This window comes from Macaca nemestrina, chromosome 19 (genome assembly GCF_043159975.1).
Source record: "Macaca nemestrina isolate mMacNem1 chromosome 19, mMacNem.hap1, whole genome shotgun sequence".
Taxonomy (NCBI): Eukaryota; Metazoa; Chordata; class Mammalia; order Primates; family Cercopithecidae; genus Macaca; species Macaca nemestrina.
Window position 1 is genome coordinate 75,582,457 of NC_092143.1, and position 13,735 is coordinate 75,596,191.

Below are 13,735 nucleotides of genomic sequence, written 5' to 3' on the forward strand. Positions count from 1 at the left end.
GGGCCATGTCCTAAATTCCAAAAGTCGCTGGAGGCCCACTCAGGAATATGGCACAGTAAGGAAAGCCTGCAACACACAGCCACACAGCTCTTCCCGCCCTGGCGATAGCCAACACCCGCTCCATTGCACGTGGTCTCCTACAGCACCAGGGGCCTCACAGCAGATGTGGACACCCCAGCTGGTTTCCACTCTCAGTCTTACCACTGCAAACAGCTACCCTTGGTAGCCACTCAAACCCGGGCATGAACACCCACAGCATAGCCTACCCTTAAGAGAATGGTTCCCAGGGAGGTACTGCACAGGCCCTGTAAGTGATCTTGGGCTGTCTGGGCAGGAGACACCACGGTGTGGTCTAGAAGGGAGGGAGCAAAGACTACTGGGGAAAACAACCCATGGCTCTACAGACTTCTCATCCCATAGGAAGAGTTGTAGCCAGTAAAGAGCCAGAGCGGGGTCTCCTAAAGTCAGAGTGCAAGGCAGGAACCCCTTTTGCCAGGGACTAAGGATGATGCTTAAATTTGCATATTTCATGGCACTCTTTAGGATGTTTAAAAATTTTATTCCCAGATACAAGCCTCTTCCTTCCTAATCACTTCCTGTCAGAAGAGTGAGTGCTCTTGCTTGCATGCATTTTCATTTTTAACAGGCAGAAAATACAAAATAAATTTGGCAACAGGCAGAACTTGCCATTCTGTTCCTGTGATATTTCTGGCATCCCTGCGGTGAAAGATGTATACCAAATCAGCACTTTAGTCAGCGTGCCTCATTCACAGGGCAGCTCACCTGTCGACCCACAGGAATACTCTATGCCTCCAACAGAGTCAAGGAGATGGGCAAATGTGGAAATTCCAGAAATGTCTTAGACCCCACGAGGACAATTTGAGCAAAGGTATTTCTATCCAGTACTAAAAATTCCAGTGGTACTGATTGCAGCTTGGAGCAATATCCTCCTCCTTAATGTGTTCATTAAGTTACCCATTAATGAGTCACCCATTAAGACATTTGACAAATACATAATGTGAGCCTGGCACATGGCTAGGCACTGTGAATTGTGAATATAAGATGAAATAAACAAAGCTTAGTGGTCTTTTCTTCCTACCTGCTTATAGATAGGATAGTGATTCTGATCTCTCCAGTTTTGTAAAGGTGAGATATTTTCCTTGTTAGTCTCAGTTTATGACTTCATAGCATTTCCTACTTTAAATGTTGTTTTGAAATTCAAAGTCATTTTAACTGCAAAGATGATATATATTTAATACAGAATATTGGGAAATTACATATACATAAGTGCCAAGAAGAAATTAAGACTCATAAAATTATGGCATGTCTCCCTTTTCTATATATTTCAACTTCTTCCTCATTTGCTGTATTTAGTCTTCCTGCAAATGCTAATATTAAAAAGGAGGGCCCCCAGATTTTGATCAACAAGTAGAATAACCTCTTCTTCCTTCTGTGACCCACTTTGCAAGTTCTCAGTCCTTCTTCCATAATTGAACTAATGATATTTTCTTAGGGCTTGACTTAAGCCCTTGTGGCTTTTGTCACAAGGCAACTTTTTTTTTTTTCATAAAAAATGAAAAGATGCAGTTGAAATATAGAGACAGAGAGAAAACATGCAGATTAACTGAGAGCCCAGCAGTAAGAGAGACTCATTGGCTTAAAGCCCTACTTGCTAGACCTAAGCATTTATCCCTGATTCCATCTGAAGTGACCATTAAGGGAAACCAAAATCAAAGTTAGAAATGTGTTGATAAGAAGCCTGACTCTAATGTTAAAATAATGATAATGGGGAAGACATGGAGTGTTTTGAGAAAAAATATTAGTTAATATGGTAAAGCCATGAAGACAAACTCTGAATGCTCCCTGAGCCAGACATCTCATGAGTCTTCACATGTTTTGGGAAACTCTCTCAAACAGTGTTTTTCCTCTGTTCTCACACCACAACAGTCAGCAACACAGACTTCTGTGACCAAACACATGTTGTGGATATCTCTGTCAGAGGCATTTGAACCAGAGCAACTCCATCTCGAATAGGGGCTGGGTAAAATAAGGCTGAGACCTGTTGGGCTGCATTCCCAGGAGGTTACGGCATTGTAAGTCACAGGATGAGACAGTGGTTGGCAGAAGATACAGGTTAAAGATCTTGTTGACAAAACAGGTTGCAGTAAAGAAGTCAGCTAAAACCCAGCAAAATCAAGATGGTGACAAGAGTGACCTCTGGTTGTCCTCACTGCTACGCTCCTGCCAGCACCATGACAGTCTACAAATGCCATGGCAACGTCAGGAAGTTACCCTATGTGCTCTAAAAAGGGGAGGCATGAATAATCTGCTTCTTGTTTAGCATATAATAAGAAATAACCATAAAAATGGGTAACCAGCTACCCTTGGGACTGCTTGGCCTATGGAGTAGCCATTCTTTTATTTCTTTACTTCCTTAATAACTTGTTTTCACTTTATGACTTGCCCTGAATTCTTTCTTATACAAAATCCAAGAATCCTCTCTTGGGGTCTGAATCTGGACCCCTTTCCAGTAACATCTCTACCACCAAGTGAACAGCCAGTTCACTTGCAGCAGACACCAGCTGGTGACCTCCGATTCAATTCCAACAGTGTCTACCTGGAAATAGAATCAGATCCCAAGGTTGAAGTCTCAGTCCGCAACACTTCCTAAGACCCAGATGCCGTCTCAAGTCTGGGCCTCCAGAGCTTCTGACCAACTGACTTCAAGTTGGGGTACTCATGACCCCCTCTTTGGATTTGATTAGTTTGCTGGAGTGGCTCACAGAACACAGAGAAACACATGTACCAGTTTATTATAAAGGATATTACCAAGGATACAAATGAAGAGATGTATAGGGCGAGGTACGGGGGAAGGGGCATGGAGCTTCCATGCTCTCCCTGGGCACCACCCTCCAGGAACCTACATGTATTCAGCTGTCCTGAAGCTCTCCAACCCAGTCCTCTTGAGTTTTTATGGAAGCTTCATGGCAGCAGCCTTCCTTCCCCCAGGGTATAGGGTGGAACCCTCTCTGGGGAGGGTCTTATGAGCCACAGCAGAAAGGTGAGAGAAGAGTAGAGTCCTGCCTTGGAGCATGTGTGTGTGTGTGTGTGTGTGTGTGTGTGTGTGTCTGTAATCATATATACGTGTGTGTATATATATATATAAAATCACATATATGTGTGTGTATATATATAAAATCATATATATGTATATATGATTCCTGGCTCATAACTCCCACATTCTCTGTTATGTGCATATATATATCAAAACACCGCAATACAGCTAGAAGCTGACATTACCTATCCTGTTTTAAGACAAATTTCTACTGATTACCACGATTATCACTGTGAAGTTATTGCATAATCGCACTCTTTCATAGTTTCCTTTACTGTTTGGAGACACCCAAATGAACATTTTAGATTCTTTAGCCACCTTTCATTTTATATTATAAAGAAACATCAAAAAATAAATTTCTTCCTACAACTGTGGTCACATCGTTTATTATTCTCCTGGCAAAGAAACAATCATTAAATACAGTCTGCTATATTGTGAATTACCTATTTTTATTGATTACTTACTTTTTGTTGTTGTGTCTTTTGTTTTGTTAGTATAGCTTTCGAAAAACACTTTGGAATGTAAAAAGAGGGAATACTATACCAATTGCCTCCTAACCTATTTTTTTTTTTTTTGTTTGGATAAAAGAGGGGTCTTTGGAATGGTGATTACGCAAGGTAAGTCAAACAGCAAGAACTGATCTTTGTGCCTTCAGTGTCACAACTCTGAATGGCTGACACAGATTCCAGGACTCATTGTTAGGTATAAACCTAAGGGAGTCCTGGGTATCAGGCTGGATGTCAATGTCAGCTCACTAATTACAACAGTGTTAGGTTACAAGGGTATATTTGCCTATAAGGGAAGCCTGCAGGGGTATGTTAACTCAATTTTCTAATCTACCTGGTAGTTACGTTTCCCATTTTAAATTAGTAGATTGGGATATTTCTTATTTCTATCCAGAATCTGCACATTTTTATTTAGTGAGTCAGGCCAACTGTAAGCAGAAACAAGCCTGACTGTCTATTATCAGACACTATGCCATAATGACCAGGACTACCAAATGTGAGCTTGAACCCTGGTGAAAAAACCCAACACCCCTCTCCTTCTCCCTAGCCAGAGATCCATTAAACCCTAACAGGAGATATGCATGGATATGCAGTGTGGGTGAGTCCCAGACTACCTCCTGATGCTCAGCTGGCTCATACACCAACTTGCCCCTCCTATGGCCCTGTGATGATCCCACATGGGTGCAGTGATTCTGTAGGGACATTCTTGAATATTCTGCAGGCCCGCTTCCATGATGCCTTCATTTCAAGCTTCATTATTACTATAAAGTTATCAAAATATATTGTTATTTTATTTTTGTATTGTTATTTGGGTTTTTTTTCCAAGTACATTTCTCTTGAGAGAAGGATCTAGAATTTCAATCCTAATTTAGCATCTAAGATAAGTATACCACATTCATAAGTGACAAGCTGTTTTTTGAACAATTCCCTTCCAAAAAAGAAGGGGTTAACCTGCTCCAAGTATCACCAACATTAATTACAATGATGTCAGAAAAGTTGGCAGAAGAATGCTTCTCCCATGCTAAATGTCAGGAAGATACATCACAGTATTAAAAAGCTAAAAGGCAGAGACCTGATTTGTACAGTAGTAGAAGTGAATGAACATTGGCAACATTTATTCACCATTTATTATATAAAGTCCTGAAAATCCTGCCTGCCTTGAGTTTCTAGACACAAATCTTGCCAGAATTTTGGAAGTTCCAGATTCATCTTACTTATAGTGATCATCAGCTAATGCAAAATTATACAGACAATACAATCTTATTTTGCTGCCTTAACGTTGACGTTGAGAGAGCAGTGGTGAAAATGTGAGATTTAAATCCACATTAGTGTCTGTGAGTCTTTAAACACATAGTGAAGTTATTTTAGATTTTACTCCAGAACTTAAATGTTCCTATCATTCAAAAGTGCACACGAATGCCACTTGAAGTTATATTTGGATCTTAAACCATGGAAACCTTGGGGCCCAGGAGACAGAGGGTAGAGATTTAGGGAATGCTGTGGTGTCCCACCCAGATCCTTTCCAGGATAGGAGCCCCCAAATCTCTATAATTGGCACTGTGCACAGACACAACCCTCAGCTGGGACCCTCTCTGGCACCTACCCTGGATTAGAGATGCCTCCTTTAAGGTCACAGCCCCTTGTGTAGAAAGCTGCCATTCAAGGAGTGGCCTATACAGGGGTGTAAAGTTGCCCACTTCTCACCTTATTTGGAGGACCACCCCAGCTGTAGGGCTCTGGAGAGGATCAAATGAGGCCTTTGGTGCAACTGGATCTCTGTCCAGCCCTGCTTCTCGAGCTGCCCTGTAGGTGATGATCACAAGGGCATTCCTAGTAAACCTCCTGCATCCTAGAGAAATGACCAGTGACAAGAGATAAGGGTTCCATGACAGAGAAAGAATGTGTGTGCCTTCGTGTCTCTTTTTATAATGTGATCCTGTCCTTGTTTGCTAGGGCTGTTATAGCAAAATACTGCAGACTCAGTGGCTTACGCAACTAACATTTATTCATCACATTTCTGGAAGTTGGAACTCTGAGAACAGGGTATCGGCATGGTCTGGTTCTGGTGAGGGCTCTTTTCCTAACTTGCAGACAGCTACCTTCTTGCTGTGTGCTCACATGGCCTTTCCCAAGTGCACGCTGGTGGGGAGAGAGAGAGAGAGTGCACTGCCAGGAGTTTCTACTCTAAAGGCACTAGTCCCATTATGAGGGCCCCTTCCTCATGACCTCATCTAAACCACATTACCTCCCGAAGAGTACATCTACAAATACAATCACATTTGGGTTAGGGTTTCAACTTATGAATATGGGGAGATACAATCATTCTATCCATAATAGATCCTGACTTTCTATCCCTACAGATAGAGTTAATCTTCCCTCACTGAAGTACAGATTGGGAAAAATTATATGCAGTGGTTCAAAGCTACAGACGTGTGTGTGTGTGTGTGTGTGTGTGTGTGTGTGTGTGTAATCCTGAGTCTACAGTGTTTGAATGTTGTAAACTTAGCAAGTTACTTAACTCTCTGTGTCCAATTTCCTTACCAGTAAAATGAGGATGGTAATAATAGCATCTGCTATTAAAGAGTGTTGTAAAAATGTAAGCAGTAGGCACAGAGCATAGTTTTTTCGTTTAAATCAGTATGACTGTTGTATAGTCTTATGTTTGGACATTTAAAAGTTTTGGTATGTAATGAAATTTGTCTCCCATATCTCCCCTTTCCAGTGTGAAGGTACTGAGGATGGAGGCTGAGTCTTAGGTGACTCTGCATCTCCACTCCCTAGTACCATGACTGATAGTGAGCACCGAAGAGCCATTTGTGGAATTAATTCAAAAGGTCTGGAGAAACTTCAACTAATTACAGGCTATGAATGAATTTTAAGATTTGCTGAATACCTAACTAAATAGGCGGTCAATCAAAAAGGCCATTGCTTAGAAATGACTGAATACATATTTTTGTTTGTTAATTTCCATTCACAAACACTTATTTTATTCATAACTCATTTACATCATCAGCCTGCCTATTTTGTTGGTATGCAAGATTTAAAACCTTGATGCCCTAGCATGTTTGTTCCAACACAGGCAAAGTATGGCAAATGCTCTTTGTCTGTAACACAAATCATGAAAGCTAATTGGTTTTAATAATGTGTTCAGGTAGGCAAACCACAAAGTTCCATGAGTGCTTATTACATCAGTCATAGCTTAAAAGATAATACCGAGATTTTGAAATATGGTTTGTCATGAGTTCCCTTCCCACATCCACCTCCACTCTCTACTGTCTGTTCTACCCTCTGGTCTGAAACTTTCTGAATTTTAATCTCACTCTGAGGCATTTCCATGACTCGTGTTTATCATCATCCAAAGTCTTGTAAGTCTACTTTACTCCAGTCCGGCCTATGTGTGCTCTAGGCTCTATTAACAACAATTAGATCCCAGAGAACTTTATATAAATAAATAGGAAGCAGAATCAACTTAGGCATTTTTAACCTCACTTTTGTATATTTGTCATATGTAAAAAAGACAAAAATTATGCAAAATTCCTTCATTCACTGTTAACATTTTGCATCCTTCCAGACAAGATCAGATAAAGTTCTCTCTTTTTTTTTTTTTTTTTGGAAGCAGCAGCAACAATCCTTGCTTATGTAAACAAACCCCAAAATTTCATTGACTGTTGCTGGAATTATTCAGATAATCAAAGGAAATGCCAAGCTGCCAGGCTTCAGGGAAGCACTGTTCAACACTGCTTAAATCTGATAACCAGAAAATATGGACTCTCCAGGGGTCAGCTGTCTTTACTGTGGCTCAATTCCAACAATGTCCAGGCTTCGGGGAATGGCTTTTGGTTTCAGTTTCTGAGAAAGAGAGTTTGGCCACTGTGGGCTGCACGATCTTCCCTGGATAAATCAGCACAAGCTAGGAAGGTACGTGATGGTCCTAGACAGGTGAGACTTATCTGTACTCACTCCTACACCCAGTGGGTCAAGAACCCCAGTCAGGGGCTCTGATTGAAATCCTCACGTAGAGTTGTGAGGCAAAGTGAAGGATGGAACGTTGTCTCCACAAAGCACAGGGGCTGTTTCCCAAGTAAAGGAGGAAATGCAGGGAATACACAGAAGAAATATCCACTATACTCACTTTACCATGTGTGTATGCAAATCTAAAGATGTATTTATATTTTTAGAATGAAAATCTCTGCACACAGTTAGATAATATGCCTTTTTCACTGAAAGTTATACTGTGGCTATATTTTCATTTATAACCAAATGGTTCAAATGTGGACTTTGGAGCCAGATTCCCTGGATTAAAATCTAGGCTCTGCCCCTTCATATCTTGGGTAAGATACTTAACCTCTCTATGCCTCAGTTTTCTCATTGGCAAAATAGGGATAATATCCCTCTCATGGAAAGATTATGAAGATAAAAAAAATCGATATGCAAAAAGGGCTTGGGATAATGTTTGGCAAGTGATAATGAAATTGTCTTTGCGATTTCTCACTGACATAATCATCAGTGAGAAAATTATGGCAGTTGGGGAGACCTGATGTAGCCTATCTCCCTCTTGCCTTCAAGTACGCAAGCTAACTTGGAAGACATTTAACTTAGTTTAAATGATACTAGCCCTTCCCCAAAACTCAAGTACCTTAGTAAACCTAATGAGAGACCACCAGCCTATTGGGGAGGTGAGGAGCCTAAATTACACTAAGGTGTAGACTAGGCACAAAACATGTAACTTCCTCAATTAGCACTGCAGATAACAACACTATTATAGATTGGCCTTTTGATGTATCTTTTCAGGTTTTTTGCATGTCTGACACCCATGGCTCCATCTGGACCCACCCAGAAGCAACTCAGCACAAGAGCTCAGTTTCAATTCCCTAGGATTTCATCTCCAACCCAACCAATCAGCAGCAAGCACCCATTGCACAGCCATCCCACCCATTCCCCCGAACTACCTTTGAAAAACCCCTTAGTAGGAGCCTTAAATGAGGTCTCTTTGAGTAATAACTCCGTCTCCTGTATGGAGTGGCCCACCCATGTCCATCAAATTCTGTCCCTACTGCAGTGCACTCGTCTTTGTGCGTGGTCAGGAAGAACTCACCAGGGTTACAATAATTTCTAAAAAGTTATCTTCTGCCAGGCGCGGTGGCTCACGCTTGTAATTCCAGCACTTTGGGAGGCTGAGAAGGGCGGATCACGAGGTCAGGAGATCGAGACCATCTTGGCTAACACGGTGAAAGCCCATCTCTACTAAAAATGCAATAAATTAGCTGGGCGTGGTGGCGGGCGCCTGTAGTCCCAGCTACTCCGGAGGCTGAGGCAGGAGAATGGCTGAACCCGGGAGGCGGAGCTTGCAGTGAGCCGAGATAGCGCCACTGCACTCCAGCCTGGGCGACAGAGCCAGACTCCGTCTTAAAAAAAAAAAAAAAAAAAAAAAAAAAAAGGGCTGGGCGCGGTGGCTCACGCCTGTAGTCCCAGCACTTTGGGAGGTGGAGGCGGGCGGATCATGAAGTCAGGAATCCAGACCATCTTGGCTAACACGGTGAAACCCCATCTCTACTAAAAATACAAAAAAATAGCCGGGCGTGGTGGCGGGCACCTGTAGTCCCAGCTACTCAGGAGGCTGAGGCAGGAGAATGGCGTGAACCCACGAGGCGGAGCTTGCAGTGAGCTGAGATCGCACCACTGCACTCCAGCCTCAGCGACAGAGCGAGACTCCATGTAAAAAAAAAAAGGAAAAGAAAAAGAAAAAGAAAAGAAATAGATTGGTTTGGTTCAGAAAGGCGGAAGAACTCAAAGTGGGGGGTTGCGCCCGGCCCCCCAAACCAATGTATTTCTTAAATGTATTTGATTGATGCCTCATGCCTCCCTAAAATATATAAAACCAAGATACACCCCGACCACCTTGGGCACACGTTCTTAGGACCTCCTATGGGCTGTGTCAGGGGCTGTGGTCACTCATATTTGGCTCAGAGTAAGTCTTTTCAAATATTTCACAGAGATTGACTCTTTTTGTCAACAATACATACATCCTTAGAATTTTTTTTCTGATAGTTTCATTTTTAAAGTGATATTACACTTATTTTCTGTATTCTTTTCCAGAATGAAATAGTAACTGAATAATAATTGTCATATTCACCTTCAGGAATGCTGTACCAATTTCTACTCCCCATCAACGTATTAATTTCATGCATGTTAATCTTACCGTATATATCACCAATCTAACCATATGATTACCAATATTCTAAACCTTTGGCAGCCTCCTAGGAAACATATATATCATTGTTTTTGCTATAGCACTTCTGACAAGTCATCTAGCTCCTGCTGACTTCTTCCATCCATGGAGAGCTCTTTCCACCCATTAAGGGACAACTCCTACTCCCTTATGCTGAGCCAAAATCTGCCTGTTGAACTTTCCTGAGCATTCCTGTTCCAAGTTAATTTGTCTTTTTGCCACTCTTTCAGTCAGCGTTGATGCAGGGATGCAGCTATTTCCTATTGTAAATGGGGGTTATGGGGTTAAAGACGGCTGGGGGAACAAGAAAGAGTAGAGGGTCTCAAGAACTCAGCTTCATGTTGCTGGCGCTCAGACCATAATAAGAGGTCATTGCCAGGTTGTATTAGTGCTTTTCAGGGGGAGAAATAAGGCCGATTCTGGAAATGCTGAAACCAAGTGGCTGCCAAGTCAATGGTCATTGCTGGAGTGACACTGATGGGAACAGGAAAAATGGGAAGGAACTTAATTCTCCACTCTTTCTACGTTCTAATCTCCTCCAATAGTGTCTTCTATTGGCAGAACTTAACCCAAAGTCAGCTAGCAAGGGTGTCTGGGAAGTAGTTTGCAGAGGCCCAGCCTCAGTGTCAAATGTTACAGAAAAAAGTGAGCTAGGAAACAAAACTACCTCACCCACTCATTCCTCCTTCCTCTTTTAAAATTATTCCAGAATTCATAGCAATAATTTTTCCCTGTTATTTCTATTATTATTATAGTGGTAACAGATTATGAACCTTAGGATACAAAACCAAGCAAATTAGAAATGACTTTAACCTCAGTTTTCCAGTTATATGACTCAGGGCCAATTTTGGACATACAGTATATCTGACATAGGAGGTATTAAGGTGCAGGAAACTCTAGTGTTGCAGGAAAGCATTTTACTGTGTATTCTTCTCACAATACCACCTGCTTCCTTCTGCAACTCAGCTAGCTGAGCTGATAACTGACTGACTCAGACGCATTGAAATAGTTTAGAAGTAATCACAGACAGACTCTTACATCCTAAAGAACAAGCCTCCCTCTCTTAACATCTGCTAGCTCTACTGCTTTACTTTTTTGCATGGTTCCTTTCTTTAAAAAAAAAAAAAACAGAAGACAAAAGGAATTGCTACAACAAGTACAAGTGGGAATACATGATGTAATTGCATCAGTGTGGTGGTGTGGCTGTTTCTGTGAACATACTAGAATAAAAGAAGAACATGGAAAGCTTAGCTTCTGGGGGCTGATTTTGGAAATGATTCAACGTTTGATTGAGAGCCAGTTACCTTCAATCATCTTTCATTCAAGATCTTAGTTTTCCCATCTATCACTTGGGCAATTCTTTCTACATAAGTCCTTTGAGATCCTGGGAGAAAGTAGAGTGAGTCCAAAGGGTTTTTAATGAATATGTGTTTAAAATATTGCAGCTGACAAGTGTGGCGACAAAGGTTGCTTTAGGCACCCCGGTGCCTGTCGATTTCTTCTCCATTTTGGTGCGTACTCAAAAGAACCTAATGCCAAGTGATGGAAACCATTCTTCCTGCATTACTACCATCTGTTTCCTTGGCATGCACTACAGACAGCTGAGTTGCCAGCTTTCAAGCTGTTTATTGGTGTGTCACATGGAGGAGTTATTGATGAACTAACTGGGTCTCTTGAAAACTGGACATTTTTGTTTCTCTTTGAAATGTTTGTTCAATATCACACAATTTTTTTACAGGATGTTCAATAGGCATTTATTCAATGATTTTGCTGAGCTCTGACAACAGGGCAGTTTTATAATCATGGATGGGTATTTGAAAAACTTCACACTTGTGTCAACCTTCAAGTAAGCTATAGATGGCCCTAGAAAAGTATCACAAAAAGGAAAATGAAATGGTCAAGTGGAAAGAAGGATTACCCCATGAGTAAAAACTGAGAAGGTCTATCCTCAAGTGTGCAGTCATGGAAGTAGAGAGATGTAATTTAAATTTATATTGTCATGAAGTTTGTGATAGAAGGAGGATGCTGGGAAAGTTGGAAAGAAGTAAACTTAAAATACATAAAATGGAGTCTGTCTTTGCATACTGGGAATTAAGCCGAAGATTTCTGTTATCTAAAATATCCAAAAATGGCAGAAGCTGAATTTCAAATGATGCATTAATAACATATATAGGTCGGGCGCGGTGGCTCACGCCTGTGATCCCAGCACTTTGGGAGGCTGAGGCAGGCACATCACAAGGTCAAGAGATCGAGACCATCCTGGCCAACATGATGAAACCCCGTCTCTACTAACAATACAAAAATTAGCTGGGCATGGTGGTGCACACCTGTAGTCCCAGCTACTTGGGAGGTTGAGGCAGGAGAATCTCTTGAACCCAGGAGGCAGAGGTTGCAGTGAGCTGAGATTATGCCACCGCACTCCAGCCTGGCAACAGAGTGAGACTCCATTTCAAAGAAAATAAAAAATTAAAAAATAAATAACATATGTTTGTGTGTTTGTATACATATATAGATACATACATACATAGTCATATAAGTATTAGAGAAGAGAAATCCAAGCTATTTGGGCAAACCTCTAATCTCAAAGGTAAATACCAAATAGATCAAAAGATCATTTACAAAATGTCCTTTAAGTTCACTATAACAGCAGAATATTAGACCAGATGCAACACAGGTGCAAATGATTAGTATTTCTTATTTTATCCAATGCTTGGCTGAGCTAAGCCCTGTTACCAAATGCTGTTGAAAATAAAGAGATTCAGCAAATAAGTAAGTTTCTAGTCCTCAAGGAGTTTATAATCAATTGGAGACGAACAGATATAAAGGTGCACATGTGCATTATATATAAACACATACACATATCAGATATATTTACCATTAAATATTCTAATAAAGGATGAAAGCTACAAAAAATAATTACAAAGTCAAATGAGTATTCCAAGAAGGTGGCTATTGTACTTAGTTAAAGGGAATAGGAAATACTTCTTGGAAGAGGTATTGTTTGACCTAGATCTTAATGAATTAGTTGAACTCAGTCACCAGACTGAGGAATATTTCATTTCAAAAGAAACATGAGTGAAGCATGAGGAAACCTGGAATTATATCTGAGAATAATGAAATATCCTAACTGCCTAGAATTTTAAGTGCTTTGAGGATGAATAGTGTTGTATGATACTAAAATGACATTTGATGTCAGTTCATGAAAGATTTTTGAATAATATTGTTGGGGCCCACAAATTGATACCCCCAAATACGGCACTTTGACATACTGAACTATAGAGGCAAGCTCAAAGTCTCTCTGACCTTCCCCCACCTCCTGCCTCTCAACCCTTTATCTCTCTCAAAGCACAGGATGAGGCTGTTCCTGAAGTTCTCTTATCTACCTAGAAACTGGACTTGCCAAAGAGGAACAGTATTGCCTTGAATTCTTTCCCTGCAATTTCATTAACCAGAGAAGATTAAATCTAATATCACAGAAAAGAGATGGAAATTAAGCCCTATACCTAAGGCTCAGGCACACTTTGTCCTGAACTATCGTTTGTTCTCTGGACTGTTTAATTTACAAAGAGAATCATTTACAAGCTAATTTCTGTCTCCTGGGTCATTCAATTTCCCTAAAAATTCTTTATTACCTGTCAAAATTGCCACATTTTCCTCATCTCCCCTTTGCCTATGAAGAAAGATATATAAGCATGTGAACCTCATTGTGTGATTGGGTTATCGTTTTCCTGTGACCCCACCCCACCATGCTTATGCATGTTAAATGAATTTGTAAGCTTTATTCTCCTATTAGTTCCCCTATTGCCAGTTTATTTCCAGTGAGCCTTCAGAAGGCAGAGGGGAAGATTTCCCTCTTTACCTCTACATCCTAAGGAGTTTAAACTT